This window comes from Chiroxiphia lanceolata, chromosome 9 (genome assembly GCF_009829145.1).
Source record: "Chiroxiphia lanceolata isolate bChiLan1 chromosome 9, bChiLan1.pri, whole genome shotgun sequence".
In the NCBI taxonomy this organism is placed as follows: domain Eukaryota; kingdom Metazoa; phylum Chordata; class Aves; order Passeriformes; family Pipridae; genus Chiroxiphia; species Chiroxiphia lanceolata.
In genome coordinates, this window is record NC_045645.1 from 10,964,871 (window position 1) to 10,980,468 (window position 15,598).

At 43.1% G+C, this 15,598-nt stretch overlaps 1 protein-coding gene across 12 annotated transcripts in view; it reads left to right on the top strand.

Moving 5' to 3' along the window:
- The first annotated feature begins 6,331 nt into the window (after nucleotides 1-6,331).
- FGGY (FGGY carbohydrate kinase domain containing) overlaps nucleotides 6,332-15,598 on the top strand; it is a 149,832-nt gene continuing 140,565 nt past the window's right edge. For 10 of the 12 annotated variants that reach the window (XR_004358612.1, XM_032696830.1, XM_032696826.1 and 7 more), the window contains exon 1: nucleotides 12,852-12,978. The gene's annotated coding sequence lies outside the window, so the exon portion shown is untranslated. Of the gene's footprint in view, nucleotides 6,454-12,848; nucleotides 12,979-15,598 lie in introns of those variants that run through there. The other 2 variants (XM_032696825.1, XM_032696827.1) reach the window with 2 other exon arrangements.

Sequence of the window (15,598 nt, forward strand, 5' to 3'; positions counted from 1 at the left end):
GAATGAACCGGATCCACAAATGTCTTTCTACTCACACTGTCTATAATCATTTCATTACATTTATTTGGGGTTTATCCAGTTTTGCTGTGACCACCTACTGACAATGTATCTGTAAGGAAGAAGAAAAAGCACGAAATTCAAATGTGCAAGAAGACGCACAAAATAAACCCTGTGACATTTTCTAACATGTGATTGTTCCCAAATGCCAGACTAAAACATCTCTCCGACCGTTTCTTTTACAAACTACTCTTGTTCCAGAAACTTGGCCTTACTTAGGAGGAAACCCCATAACTGTCCCTTAGAAGTTGAATTGCATCAGTGTGGGTAAGAGGTTGGGCCAAATTCCTTAATGGTGCAATTCCGTGAAAATCAGAAATCCTACACCAGGGCTGAATCTGCCCTGTGGTATAAAAATTATCTCCCCAGAGGCAAGACTTTTGGAAACAGTATCATATTTTAATTCTAAGCAGACAATTTGTTTTGGGTTGTATACAGAGCATGACTCTCTCTGCTATAGGAACCAGCTACATATATGGTGATTTTATTCCTGTTTCTCGTGCTGTTTGGCCTATTTGTGTATGATTTGCAGGTGGCTACATGATCCTACAAACTTCTTTTTATGTAATGGAACGAGCCCCTGCTCCATCTAAGATTTATAAAGATTACAGTGCTGGCATTAGAACATCATTTGTACTTTTTGCAACAAGTTTTGGAGAAAGGCTCTGTGTTGCTTATAATCTTGGAAGTACAGATCCCAGTTAATCTTACCCTTGGAGAACAGAGAGCTACATTTTTTACAAATTAACAGATCTTGACTGATTGCCTCCATGACTGTGTTCACTGGCTTTGGAATTCAAAGGGCAAAATAGGATCTGCCTTTTGTAGGAGGTGCCAGGTGTGGAATCGGGACACGCTGCCTGAAGGGGGTTTGAGCTGCCTTCAATCCTCTCCACTCTGACTGGATTTGGCACCACTGTGTGATATATCACCACTGTAACAAACTACTTCTCACAAGCTGGTCAAATCCTATGGAAAAAGTCTTGGAAGGATGTTGCCGAAAGAATATTTAACCTCTGTTATAGTTGTTTTTCCGGAGATGTGAGGTATTGTGAAACTTGAGGAGCTCGACAAGATTTTCACAGCTTGGCTTGTGAAATTCATTTCCAGCTCGAGAGATTGTGATTTCATGATTTTGCACATCTGGATTGTGGCGCAGAGCTGTGATGGGAGACGTGTGTGGCAATCTTGCCTCTCTCTGCTCCTGGTCAGTGAGGAGTCCTGGCTGTGAGTTGTCACCTGCCTGCCCTCACCTGAGCCGTGTCTGATCCACACAGGAAAGGCTGCACAGCTAGAGTGGGACCAACATCAGTGAGCTCAGGAATTACTTCCATATAAATGTTAATGATAATATTAATATTTCTAATATTTAAGGAGTGTAAAGGCATAGACAAAAAAGTTGCAGGGGTATCTGTACTGTGTGTTCTGTGGAGCAAACAGAACATTTTCACTTGCTGAAAACACTGTGTGCACAGACTGCTGAGCATCTCCTCTGCCACACTGCACCAGTGGGTTGCTTTTCTGGCCGGACAGTTTGGGAGGGGTGGTCTTCTCCTTAACTAATCTGTGGAGATCTGGCAGCCTTCCCAGAGGGGAACCAGTTGATGAAAACAGGACTTAAGGCCAGCATCTTTTCAGCATTCACACCCCAGAAGGAGAATTTACAAAGGTGGCAAGAGCCATGTGCATTTTCCCTTTGTGCATCACTGTGTGACAACAAAGTCATCCCATTTTCCCACCAGGATCACATGGTGTCACAGAACTTCACTTATTCTTATGGCACTGGCAGTGTGGTTTTGCAGAAAAATCCCCGTGCTGTCTGGAATGCTCAACTGTTGGGTACCAGAGTCGGAAAACATCCTGCCTGCCGTGAACGTTAGGAAAACAGAGCAGCCCTGACTCGAGTGCCAAGTGGTTTTTTGGAAGGCTGACTCCCCTGAGAATAAAGGATATTGGTGTCCAGCCAAGAGGGCAGGCAGGAACAGGCCGTGGGCAAGACACTGGAATTTTGGAGCCTGAAATACTGTATGTTTGTTTGTATCAGTTTCTGACTTTGGTATTAAAAGGTGAGCTGCCCAAATGGGTCACAAATTGATAAAATCTGAATTATTTTTTTTCTAGCTATATTTAGAGCCGCATAAAACAGGGATTTCCCTTTTTGGCTGCTCGAGTATCTGAGAGTAACTTAATATTTCTGTTAAAAACAGAAAAAGTCCCCTCAAGGAAATTTCCTTTTTTTCCTATGGTACACTCAAAAATTCCTTCTTGTCGTTACAAAAAATTCAGTTGGTTTTTACTTCCCTATTTCCCTGTTTGAATGAAGAGTCCTAATCTAATGACCCCATGAGCATTTCATCCAGAGTATTCTCCAGCTTCTGTGTCCTATACCACTGTTATACTTATTTAAAATGAGATTAAAACCCACCCTCAAGTGCTTGTATGAACTGCCTGAGCACATGTGTTACAAGAACCTTTATAAATATTTTCTTCCCTTTCATTGTTATGCTAATCAACACTTAAGTGGAATTTTTGGATGCACAGAGATACTTCTGGAAGTAAAACAATTTGCTTGCCTTGTTTTGGTTTGTACATGGATTGGTTTTAGATGAAGTTTTCTGCATAGAAACCCTTGAAAATGTCACACACAATCAGTATGTCCCACTCTTTCATTTGGGGCCCAAATACAGGTCACAAAGCCATTTCTGTTCAGCCCCTGGGGCTGAAATGCACCCACTGGGCTGGTAGATGTTGTCTGGTGTATCTGAGAATCCTAAACCACCGGATTCAGAAGTGCCAACAGTTTTTCCACATAGTTATTTTTGCAAAATGCCCTGTTAACTGAAAAGCCAGGCCCAGCCTTTGCAATTCCAGCATGGCTGTGGGGGCAATTCAGTGAGGAATTCTGCACATGGTTTTTTGCCGGGGTGTCTCCCATGTGAACTTCTGCACTCCCAAAGTGATGGTTCCCACTGATATTCACCAGGGTCTTGGGGCAAAACTTGGGTCCACAGAGCCCAAGGGACATTTTTGTGTTGATCTCAACAGAGCGGGGCTGAATCTTTATTTCCTTGACAAAGCTGGAAAATATTCCTTCCATCTCTTTCCCCTTCACACACATATTTTCTCTTCTTTATAGAAGAAGTAATTTGTCTTTATCTCACCATTCACCTCTTCCTCTGATTGCAGTTAATGGAATTGTCACCTTTATGGACTCATGCTCCATTTCTCAACCTGTCTGGACTTTGGCCTCCAAAGGTTACCATGAGTAGTGAAGTAATATGATTGAGTCTTTTTAGACAGATTTATGCAAGATTTCTTCTGCAGCAAGTGTCACATCTAGTCTAGTTCTGCAACAGAGAATATTTCAAAGATGCCAACTGTCATCTAAAACCACTAAATTGTTCTGAGGGGCTGCTTGAGAGGACTCAGGGCCATCCCGGGCAATGCTGATTTACACTACCTGGAGCTGTATCCCTGCAGCTTGAAATATGAGCTTTGGTTAATAATGATAAAAAGAATGTCCCTGTCTCCCAGAAAGTCCATTTAAAATGGAATTTTCATCAGTTACTCTGTAATGAAAATGCAAAAGGGTATTTTAAGTGAAGCTGTCCAGAATCTTGGAAAAAGAGAGGGGTTATTTGGAAGCAAAACCACAACAACCACGCTCTAAACAGGGAAAGGTGGTCTTGGGTTCCATTTCATACATCTACAGGGGATTTTCAGCTTTACAGAAAGATTTTGAAATTATAGAGGATTCACCACACATGTTCCTACTCCTCCTGCATTTGATACAAGCACAAATCAATCAATCATCATTATTCTGCACTAATACAACACCTGTTAACCCTCGGCTTTCAGAATATTTCAAAGGAGCAATGAATTAAACCTCATGTGGGCTTGGGAATATGTAATAATCTAAACTCTGATTGTTCCATTAAAAAAAAAAAAAGGCATTTTCAGGGCTTTGATTTTGGGGGCTGGAGATCCTTTAACTTTCTTAGAAATATCTTCATTTGTCACCCCCTTGGAAAGAAATCATGTGAGTACTAGGGAAGTGAGATGAAATGGAAAAAATGTATTTAGAAATCTTAAGTTAATACATTTGTCTGTACTTATTTTTGCTACTTCTTGAAGCAAAAAGACCTGGATACATCGAGGTGCTAATGTGATATAGGTATAAAAAAGGCAAAATTGATCCCTGTCTGTAACTAAAAGAGTGCACGGGGAATTATCATCGCCACTATACAAGTCTCCAGCAAGCCATCATTTTCAACATTACACTTTATGTCAGGCTCTGATGACTCGTGCTCAGAAAAGATGAATTCTGACTGAAACAAGTGCAGAGAAAGCTTATTACATACTGCAAAAATTGCTGTTATGAAAGAAAATGTAAATGGTTAATGTTTAACTTGGCAAAACAAAAGAAGGGATTTAAATGGTGTCTACAAATACACTGTGGGAGGACAACAAGTATTATTTAGATTACAAGAAAGTTCGGCAATGTATGAATATATAGGGGACAGAAATAAATTTAGTTTTAATGAACAGAGAAATAGGATTCTGGAACAAAACAGCAAAGAAGGGAGATAGCTGGGAGGGCGAAGAGCCAGAACTATGAACAAGTGCCCATCATGCGCATGGTAGGGTTGTAGGATTTGATTGTCAGAGACAGAAGCACTCTCAGGTCCATTTCTCTGGGCTTCCTTTTACTGTTTTTCAGTTAAACAAAACGTGGGTATCTCCACAGCCACGGCACTTTGTTTTAGGTCACTGAACTAATGTGAAACAGCTTGTTTGTGTCTCTGAGTCTTGCACTTTCTCTCCATGGAGCACTTCCCTGGTCAGTGGTAGCCCTATGCTGGGATTTGTCCCCATGGGCCAGGCTGGACTCAGATCGGGATAGATGTGTCTCAGAAAAGAGACATTTGAATCCTATTACAAAAGTGCAGACCTGTCTTGGAGCAAAGCAGAGCATGAGAGCACACACTCTCACTGTGCCACAAGCTGATTTGGAATTACAGTCAATAGAGAGATTTTTTTTTTTTTAAATCTATCTATTCAAAGCGAAACATTTGAATTAATGCAAGAAAACCTCCATTTGGTCAAATGTCCTTCCCTGCCCCACCTCCATGCAAGGTATTCCCAATGGAAAAACGGATTTTCACCCAGATTTCAGTTTTGTAGCAGTGTTTTCCATCAGAAAATCATTCCAACGGAAAATTACTAACTGGTTGTAGTACAAAGTGACTAGCGAGGCTCTCAAAATGATTCAGTGGTAAAGCTGGAATGAGAACCCACAGTTCCTGACCACGAACCCTGTGCTCTGACCACGAGACAACACTCATCCTTCCCTGAGCAAGGTTGTTCCTGCAGCATTTCTGCCTGGGCTGAAGTGGGAATACTCTGGAAATGTTGCAAGACAGCTTTTTTGCTGCAAGATTTCCTGCTGTAGAATATTTGGGGGATAACGGGAAAAATCCCTGGTGGCTTCCTGGGGCCAGAAGTGTTTGGACATGATGGGAATGTGAGGGCTGCCATCTGCTCCTCCCTTCATGGGTTGTGGAAGGTCATGGAGGGATGTGGTGGGATCTGCAGTGTGCAGCCACAGCTGTGCCATGGGTTAGACTAATTGATTCTGTGATCTCTGTTTCCCAAGGATGCATTTGGAGCAGATCCCAATGCCCCGTCCTCCCTCCATTTTAAGCAAACCTTAACTAAACTCAGGGTTTATTCCTCATATCAGCAGTTTCCCAGCCTTTCAGGTAAAACTCAGAGTAACTCCGTGCAGAACATCACACTCACGGCTCACAGCCCTGTTTTATTTATTTAAGAAGCAATTACATATTTATGGATCAGAGGGTGGTGGATGTCCTTAGCCCTGACATTCCCTCCTGCTTATTTAATATTATATATATTTATATATACTCTCCCATATTTACATATATTTATTATTATATTTACTCTTGTATGTTTATTTATTTTTCTGTATTGTGTATCTCTTTCCCGGGGCTCACCACGTGGCTTCTTGCACCGCTCCAACGCTTCTCTGACCGCCTGTATTTTGCAGTGCTTTATGAGGGCAACGGGGCTGAGAAATACGATATACCAACCCCTTTAGCAAACCAAGACAACCCCACCCCTTCTTTGTGCTTTATTTGCTTTTAAACACAGGATAAAGGCGATTCCCTCCCTTCTGAGCCGATGCCCCTCAGCACCGGAGGAACCCTGCGAGGCCGCTCCCGCCTCTCCTTCCCTCCCCTTCCCTTCCCTTCTCTTCCCGGCGCAGGCGCGGCCGGCCCGGGAAGGGGGAGCCCAGCGGGTTTCCCGGCAGCGGCGGGTTTCAGGGAACGTCCCTGCTCGGGGTGTGCTCGGCCCGGGTAGTGTCAGGGTGGACAAGTAAGTGACGGCGCTCGCCAGGGCACGGCGGCCCCCGGCCCCTCAGCGCGGCCGTGAGGGGAGCGCGCGCTGCCTCAGCGCGGCGGCGGGTCCCGTCCCTGCCCTGTCCTTGTCCTTGTCGCTGACTTTGTCCCTTCTCTAAATCCATCCCCCTCCTCGAGGGCTCGGATCCAGCTGCTAAACTGAGGTCTCGCGTTCGTGTTGTTGTTTAATCACCAGCCCCGCCTCCTTCCCCAGGGAGCCGCTCACGCAGCCTCGGGCCCCACGGCGCCCCGGCCGTGCGGGGGCTGAGCGATTTAATCGCTCCAAATCACCTCGCAGCCTGGTTTTCGTGGAGCTCGTGGGGCATCATAGGATTTACATGTATAACTGTATAACTCCTACATTTAGTGGGAATGGGGCTGCCCTTCACAGCCCCCACTGCCGGGGAGACATTTGAGGCTTCCCTGGGCTGGGCTGGGCACACAGATGGTCCCAGTGCCTCCTCCTGAGGTGCTGGATCACCATTTCCCTGCCGCCTTCCCTCAGATGGCAGCGCTGGGATGACCTGGTGGGCAGGTGGGCTGTGCACGTCACTCATACATTGGCCTAATCCTCCAGATCCCCGTGAGATTTCCATAAATGCAGTTTCCAGTCTGGTATCTCTGGTGTCCCGTTTCCACCGCTGCCTGTTCCATCCTCATGCAGCTCTGCTTTCTTGCACCTTTACAGCCTTGTCTCCTTCCCATGGCATTTGTTCCTGCCTTCCCGTACAGCTCATGGGTTGGCAGGGAGCCCATCCCAGTAACCTGCTGGAATTTGCTCGTGCTTGGTTCCAGAGCGTCCCGTCACATCTGTGTTCCTCTCTGGTGATGGGCTCTGCACTGACCTTGCAGATTCTTTCTCTGCTGAGGAGCCTGGGATTTGTTAGGAAGTTTAATAAATTTAGCACCAGTGTCTCTTGTCTGGAGAACACTTAGGAAACAAATTCCAGGGAAGGAGAGGAGCTGGATCAGTCATCTCTGAGGTTTTTAGAAAGTAATAAGCAACCACATTGCTGTGAAGGTGGTCTTGTCTTTTTTAATCCTCATATATTCCCTCATCTTGGAAGACTATTTGCCTAATTAGCTCGAATTAACTTTTTTCTAAATGTACTTAAATGTAGTACAAAAACATTGACATATAAAGGGTCTGTAATGTTAATGGTCCCCTTTCCTTCAGGAATGTGTACGAGCATATAGTAAAAAAAAGTCACTTTTTTTTCCCTTGGATGTGTGTCTGGGATAGGAGGAGGAAAGAGGAATACGGGGGGAATTGGGTGCTTGCAGGGACAGTTGTTCCCAGCTATAAGAATCATGGAAGAAATAAATTTATAGTGCCAGAAGAGACTAAACAAAGTAGTTCTATGCTGGGAAGATTTTATGTGTATTCTTAGCCACTTCTGTTACTCCATTCTGTGTTTCTCAGCTAAATTACCATTTTAAAATGTTAATTCTTTTGAAAAAATTCTCTTCCCAAATAAGGACTCTTATCCATTTTGTTTCTTCTACTACTTAATAACCCTGTTTTCTCTCTTTCCATAAGTCATCCTTCTTTCAAACATTCCTTTGATTCTGTTAGAGGTTGTTCTGTTTCCTAAGAACTTGTAGATTTACAGGAGGGGATCAGAACGGTTCTCCCTTGTGTTCCTGTTTTGTATCTTGGGCTTTTCTAGTGACTCGACATTTTTCCCTTGTACCTGCTACTGGAACAGCCTGATGTGCAAAATCAACAGAAGTGGCACAGCCTTGGTGGAAATGAGCTTCATTTGAAAGGTGTCTTGAGCTGCCTTCAGCTTCCCCTCTGCATTTCCATGTGTGAAAGGGAAAGTAGTCAGACTGTTCATAAAGTCTGAGAATTTGTGACCTTCAGCTGTTTGAGGCAAGGGAGCTTTCCAGCTCTGGACTTCTGAGCTGTTTTGGGAAAGTCGTTGAAGGGAATTTACAGAGTGGTGTAGGCCTGATATCCTTTCAGGCTTGGCTTTGTAAAAGTTTGGAGTTAAGAAACTGGTGGGCTCATTAAGAAGGCAGATTTTGCACTGGTAAAACCAAACCAACCAACCAAACTCCCCAGCTGTGTATGTGGGGAGAACTCACTGCTTCAGAGAGACAGGTGTGATTCTTCTGTCCCTGTAGAAAAGAAGGGGATGTAGACAAGTTAACATGTATGGTCTGTTTAAACAACAGATTTTTCTGCAGAATTAGTGTTTCTTTTAACCTAAGCTAATATGCAACCTCAATTCCTCTTAAGTAGTTGTGACAGGAACTTCAGGGCTAGTGATTTTGGAATTGCAGCCCAAATAAATGTTTAATTTTAAACTGATGAATTACTTGGGGCTTTCACTCTTCCCAGGCTTTTGCTATGCAAGAGTGAACAAATACTGTGTAATAAACTGTGGATTCGGCTTATAGACACATGTTTGCTTCTGGGCTGAGCATCCTGAAAGAAGTGGTTTGCAGCATGTCTTTAAAAATTTATTTCACTGTTGCATCTCCTGCTGGCCTAAGTGCTCCAGTATCTGCCAGGAGTAATTATAGGCAGTTGGTTCAGATGTTGCTTAAAAGTGTAAGCCTTGATGGGAAATGCAGTGGATTTCAGCCAGAATGCTAATTTTGATGTTTTGTCATTTCATAAAACTGTGAACTCAGAACAAATTATTTTTATACTGATCTGCTGGTACGTAATCACAGGGCTAGCGCCAGATTCAACCATGATGTAGCACTGGAATCTAAAGATGGGATTAAAGTTAGAATATCAGCATTAACAGAAGTTGGCTAATTCAGTATCTACAGTAGTATAATGGCTGTATTTGCCCAGATTTCCATGTAATCCTGCACAGAAGCTCATGGTCCGAGGCTGGTTTGCTCCAGGAATGCAGTTTTAAAGCTGTTACATGAACTGTAGTTGTGCCTTTTGAATTGTATCTATTCCCATGTTACATGTTATAACTTAAACAGATACTTTGCAAATTAACATTATTGTGCGGGAGCTGTGTTTATTTTAGGCTTCTTTTTTTCTGGCATGTTTTGTTGATTGTTTGGAGTTTTTTATTTGTTTCTCCATTTCTGTTACAGCATAAAAGAGAATGAAAAAAAAATACAAACGTCACAGTACAGGAATCTGTCTCAATTTTACAGGGAAAGAACAGAGATTGTTCTTTTTGTCCATCATGGGGTAGGTTAAAGTGATAGAGACATAGGGATAAGAAAGATCTTCCTCAGCATTAGATTAATAAGCTGGTGGATCCAAACACTTGGATCCATCAGTCATTTTGGAGCCTGTTACCTCCTTTCAACTAGTCATGAAGCTGCTACAGCCAGAATTTATGTAATAATCAGATGGCATTTTTCCCCCTCAGTCAATGTAAACAAGATAGTGTCTTCTTTCAGAGCTCCAGGCATCCTGCAGTGTCATTTGGGACGTGTCTGGCTGCCAGATCATTAGCACAGCCTCTGGGGGAGCAGCGTCACGTCAGGGAATGGATCTAAAGAGCTTGGTGTGCGTGGATTGTATCCATTGCCCTTTCTAGGATGTGGAGAGGAAAGGGTGCTCTATATACCCCCCTTATTCTGTAGGTTTTCCTGTGTGAGAATTATGTCTTGACATAAACTGATCAACATTTCCTCTGCTTGACAAGTTGTAGGTTATGGCAAAGGTTCAAAATGCTGCCAACCTGTGAGAGCACCTGTGATGTTCACGAGCATCAGGAGTTTAATCCTGAGCTCCTCATGTGGCTGGGAATTTGGCACTAATGGATGCAGGATCAGACCCCGCTTTTGGAGTGATGGCTCAGTCCCAGCAGGGCTGGGAGAGCTCCTGAGAAATTGGAGCCCTTGGGTTTCCCCAGTAGCCTGTGTCTTCTCATCTGTTTTTGTGTCTTCCCGTGGCCCTTTGCTCAGTCTTCCTTTTTCCTGAGAGCTCCTCTCTGCAGCTGTTTCCTGCTGTTCCCAGGGCTGGGTGAGCACTGGAGCAGAGAGAGCTGAGCGTGTTTCCTCTGTGTGGCAGAGTTACAGGCTGGGGAGGACACGGGGTGTGCTGGGCATGATCCTTGTGCCTGCTGCCAGGGGGGGACCTGGATCTTCCTCTCAAGGAAAGCCAAGGTGAGCCCTAAGCTTTCTCCAAGCATATAGTTGTGAGGAGCTCCTGGGGGCCAGTGTTTTGGGAACTGCCTGAAGCTGGAAATCCCTGGCCTTCCATAGCCACCTCCATGCTCCAGAGCAGCACCTCTCAGTTGACACCAACACGTTGTTTTTGAGCTATATCTCTACTCCGAAGTGGTTTTGGGATCATTTCTGGCTGCTTATTAGAGCTTACTACTGCACTGTGTTATGGTACTTGTTACTGCCACATCCATGAACAGCCAGAGAGCAGAAAAATGCTTTTTGACTTATCTGACCATGTTGAGATTGCGAATTCAGCTCATCACCCGTGGTCTGTGGAGAGCTGCAGTGAGCCCTCTGGGGATGATTCAGAATGCCATGGAGTCGTGACTGCATGGAGAAGGTAAATACAGAGCAATTGCTTAATGTCTCCTCTAGCTCAGGAACTCAGACACATCAAACAAAACTAGCAGGTGGCACACTCAGAGCAAACCAAAGGGCTTTTTCTTGCATTGTTTACACAGAACTTTATAATCCATTACCACAGTAGTTTGCAGTTACAAAAGTTTCCCTGGACTCAGAAAGAGCACAAACAAATTTGGAGAGGAAAAAGTCTTCAAGGTCTGCTAATCCTAAAGATAAAATTTCTGGCTCAGGAAGTGCCTCTGCTATAGATAGCAGGAGGAAGAAGGTGTCCTGGGGAAGGACTGCTGGATGAAAAGGGCACACATATGCTTTTCTTATGGCTGCTGCTGTCTGGGGCAGGATCCTGGGCTAATTGGACCTTTCATCTGACCCAGCACAGCCCTGCTTTGCTCTTTAATCAGGGGCCAGAATGCCATTGCTCTTATTTGATCATGGGCTGCGTCTGCCTGTGTGAGCTGAAGACAGGAACTGGAAGGAGAGCAGGATTCTTCTGTTCAGTACAAATCTCTTCCAGAGCAGAATATAGAAAGAAACAGCTCTGTTGTTTTAAGATCTTGATATTTATTGACACTGGCCATGCTGATGTCTTTGTGCTGTTCCTGAGAGAGATATCTGTGTAGACAGTAGAAGCTGAAAAGAAATAAATTTTTGATCTAGTTTCTTAGAATAATTCACATAGTTATATTCCTTTCTTTGCCGATTAGTTACACCAGGATAAACTGGGATACATCTTGCTTTATATCAGACCAGGTGGAAGTAGTTTGGCCTGAAAGTATTTAAAATGCAAGAGGTAGAATTAAAGGGCAGAAGGCATTGGTGAAGTAATGGCTTTGTCTTGGACACTGAGGGTGAGGGGGGAAAAAAGATATGGAGAGACATTACAGAGGATTAGTGCATAGTGAATTATTTATAGGGAGAAAAGGAGGTACTAGAAAACAGTAGAATATTTTCAGTCCTGCCTGTGGTGGGATTTACTGAGGCTACATTACAATGTTAGAGGGACTGTTAGGAAGGTTTCGGTGGAACAATCTAGGTATTATGGCACTGGGAGATGGGGCTGGATCCTACTACTAAAATTAAGTCTCTTCTGCTATTTGAAACTAGTTTTCCTTGTTGTAAGTTGTGAGTAAGCTCCACAGAATATACCAGAGAATGGATAAAAGAATCTAGAGGTGTTTGGTTTTAGTGAAGAAGCACACTCTCTCCAGCTCTGTTTTTATTTATTCCAGTTTTGTTGTTGTTAACATTGTCCTCACATTCTGAAGACAGAGATCCTGCACCTATGTGTTTCTGTTTTGGGAAGGGAAAAGGTGAGATACGAGGTGTGCTTTTGTTCCTTGTTTTTGTTTTGTTTGCTGTCTGGTAGCTGAAAAATAAATGCTTGTTGATAGTTATAGCACAGTCCCTTGGGCATTGAAGGGTATTTTCTATATTAGTACTGCCCTTCAACACAGCCTTAGAATTCCCCATCTGCTCCTACTCTCCCACACAGACATGTGCCTTCTTTCTCTTTTCAAATTCAAACAGGAATTACAGAACCTGGAAGAGGAAAGGGAGTTTTCAAGAAGAGATGGCCACTCCACCACTGCCCTGTGTGTGGGTTTACTGTAACTCTAGAAAGCCAACAAAGTGCTGAATTTCCAGTATAATGTCAAAAATGATTCTTTCAATTTCTACAATCGAAAAGCAGCTTTTATTTAACATATTTAGATCTTTTCACACAAAGATTAGGAAACCTAATTTGAGCCTGTTAACCTTTTTCGTGGTAATCCATAGAAAAGCACAGCTGCACTACTAAAAACATACTGTTTATCCATGATCACCGAGGCTGGGCAGCCTGCAGCGTTCCAAAGATCAAAGTTTAAAACAGACGTGCCCGTCCTTCCTAATTGCTTGGATTTAAGGACGTGATACCACCAAATCTAGACTTGCTGCTGCTAAAAACTTGAGCTGAGCTTCAACCTGTGTTCATGTGAGAAAGGTACGTCCTGGCAACTTGATAACCATGAAATGAAGTAGGACAGAGCTTGCTAGTTGTAATGAAACAGTCTTCTGATTACTTAGTCATTCCTTTTAAATTAAAGTAAATAGTGTTAAAGATTTTCTTTTTTTTTTTTAAAGAAATATTTTTGCAACCGAGTTTTACCCCTCCTTTTTTTTTTTTTCATTACCTATGTGGGAAAACTAACACGTTTATATAAGGATAAACTGGGAAGTCTGTGGTTTCCAGCATGCACATTTTGAATAATATTTATACAGACTATTATTTAATGGGCCATATAAATATTTATCATATGCTGTAGCCTTTTGATCATAAATGCTTGTTTGAAAAGCCATTCTGTCCCTGCTGTGATTTGCAGAGAAAGAGGCCATTGCTGGTTTAGTGCTTGGAGGGAATTTTGGCTTCTTGTCCTGCCTTAGCAGTTACAGTCATGGATTAACACAGTCAAGCTGAACATGGCTTTTAATTTTATTTTTTTTCTCTGTCCCTTACCTTCTGTTTGCAAATTCAATTAATAAATTGTAAATACGAGGCCCTAATTCTGCAGTGGACAGACAAGGCTCTGTTAAAGTGCTGGAGGCCTTTTTTCTTGGCTGCAAACTTGCTCTTGGCTTTCTGAGCTAGATACTTCAAGGGGATAAAAGGTTCTATCTCCACTGCTTTCACCACTTGGACGTACATAAACATGCATCATCCTGCATTGGATATTCTGGTGTCATGTTGGGAATATTGCACGTGAAGAATGGACCTGTCTGGTCTTTTAGGACATTTTATTTCAGTCATTCTTCTGGGTTGCTGTTTTCCTCCTGCATTGCCTGCAGAAACTGTATGTTGAGAGTCCAATAGATACAAAACCCAAACCAAAGTTTTCTTTGCATAACAAAGTTTTCTTTGCACGTGGCAATGAATGTTGGTGTCCATATTTCAAATCAAGAAATTTGAACCTGGGACCTTCTGCTACCTCTGAACTACATTAAAGAGATTCTTGATTTCTAATTTGGAGCTTCCTCATGTACCAAAGGAATCTTCTGGAAGCAAAACAGAATGGCAACATTCCTCTTTAAAATTCTTCTTAAAGTACTTTGGCTAAAGATTTTCCACTAGCCTGACTGCTGATTCTCAAGAAATACCTTTGGGCAGAGTCCATAATTGGTGACATTTATGACCTGGAGATGACAGTGCTTTCCGTGGATGTGCTTGATAAGTAGGTGGCATACCAAGCCATTGGTATTCCAGAAAAACCCTTGGCATCAAATGATGTTTTTGCAAGCAGATCAGATCCGATTGCAGATCCTATTTACTTCAAACAGCCTCAGTAACTCGGTGCTTGAAAAAAAGATTAATATTTACTTTTACCTTCTTTTCCATGAGACATGGAGTATTGCTTTGTGAATCTAGGCGAGCTTTACTCAGAGAAAGACCGGTTAAAATAGGTTTGTGGTTCTTGGTTTTGGACTCTGTCACTTAACTGGTTTCTGTGTGCACTGATTTACAGCAATAAACTCCTGGATGTGCATAGGCTGATAGGGGCTGCTGGAGCACGTAAACAAACTCTGCTTCCTGCCCAGTCACTCACACGTGCACATCCTGGCTGCTTAGTAAGGAAAAAAAAGGAAAGTAAACATTACATGGGCAGATTGGGTTCCAGGTTTCAAATGTTTGTGGGAAGAATCCAATGCAAAGCCATAATTTTAAGTGCTGAGTAGGAGGTACTGTGAGCTTAATTCTCTAACATCTGTTAAGCTTGTTCTCTAAGTAGCAAAAACACATTAATGAGCTAAAATCAAGGCTGCCTTACAAGGGAGAGAAATTTAGAGTAATATTGTGTGTGTGAACAGGAGACAGGATGTAAAATACTCCTTTTGCTATTTGTATTTTGTGAAAAGCAAGGAAGAAAGATTTGCCTGTGTTTAAAAAAAATAATAATCTGTTTTGCAGCTTGTGGTTTATTCTCAATTTTTTCTGAGTCAGCAGCTAAAGGCAGTGCCGAAATAGGGGAAAACCAGGGAAATTCGTGAGATAGTATCAGGAACAGTCTTATGCAATGTCTTTGTAGTAAAGCTTCTCCCAAGTACCTAGCAGCACCTGCAGCCAGCCTTTGCAGCTCTGAGGAGATGGAGTGCAAAATTAAAAAGTGAACAAACACCATCTTTTGAAAAGAACGTCTTGAAACTGCTTTTCCAGCCGAGGGCTGAGAGGGAGATGCTGAGTGCGTGTCCCCCCAGGAGACAGATGCAGCGTTAGTCACCCACGTCCCCTCTGTGGCAGAGACATCGGCTTTTGTTAGTCTGACCAGGTCACAGAGCCAGGGCCAAGAAAATAAAGGAGCTTTCTTGCCAATATTCCTTAGTGTTAACTCATGGCACACCATTTTTAGCTGCTTGCTCATCGCTGGAACACATGACCTCGCTTAACGAGATTAATGTGTGGCACCTCAGCTGCTGGGCAGAGCCAGTGCTCACAGAGAGGAGCCACAATATACTCCGTAGTTTTGAGTTTTTCCAAGTTTCTGACACTGTCAGAAGCTGATGATCTGTACAGCTTCCTCTGGTGCCCCTGCCATGGTGCGTGCAGAATGCAGCTCAAACTGCTTTGGTCT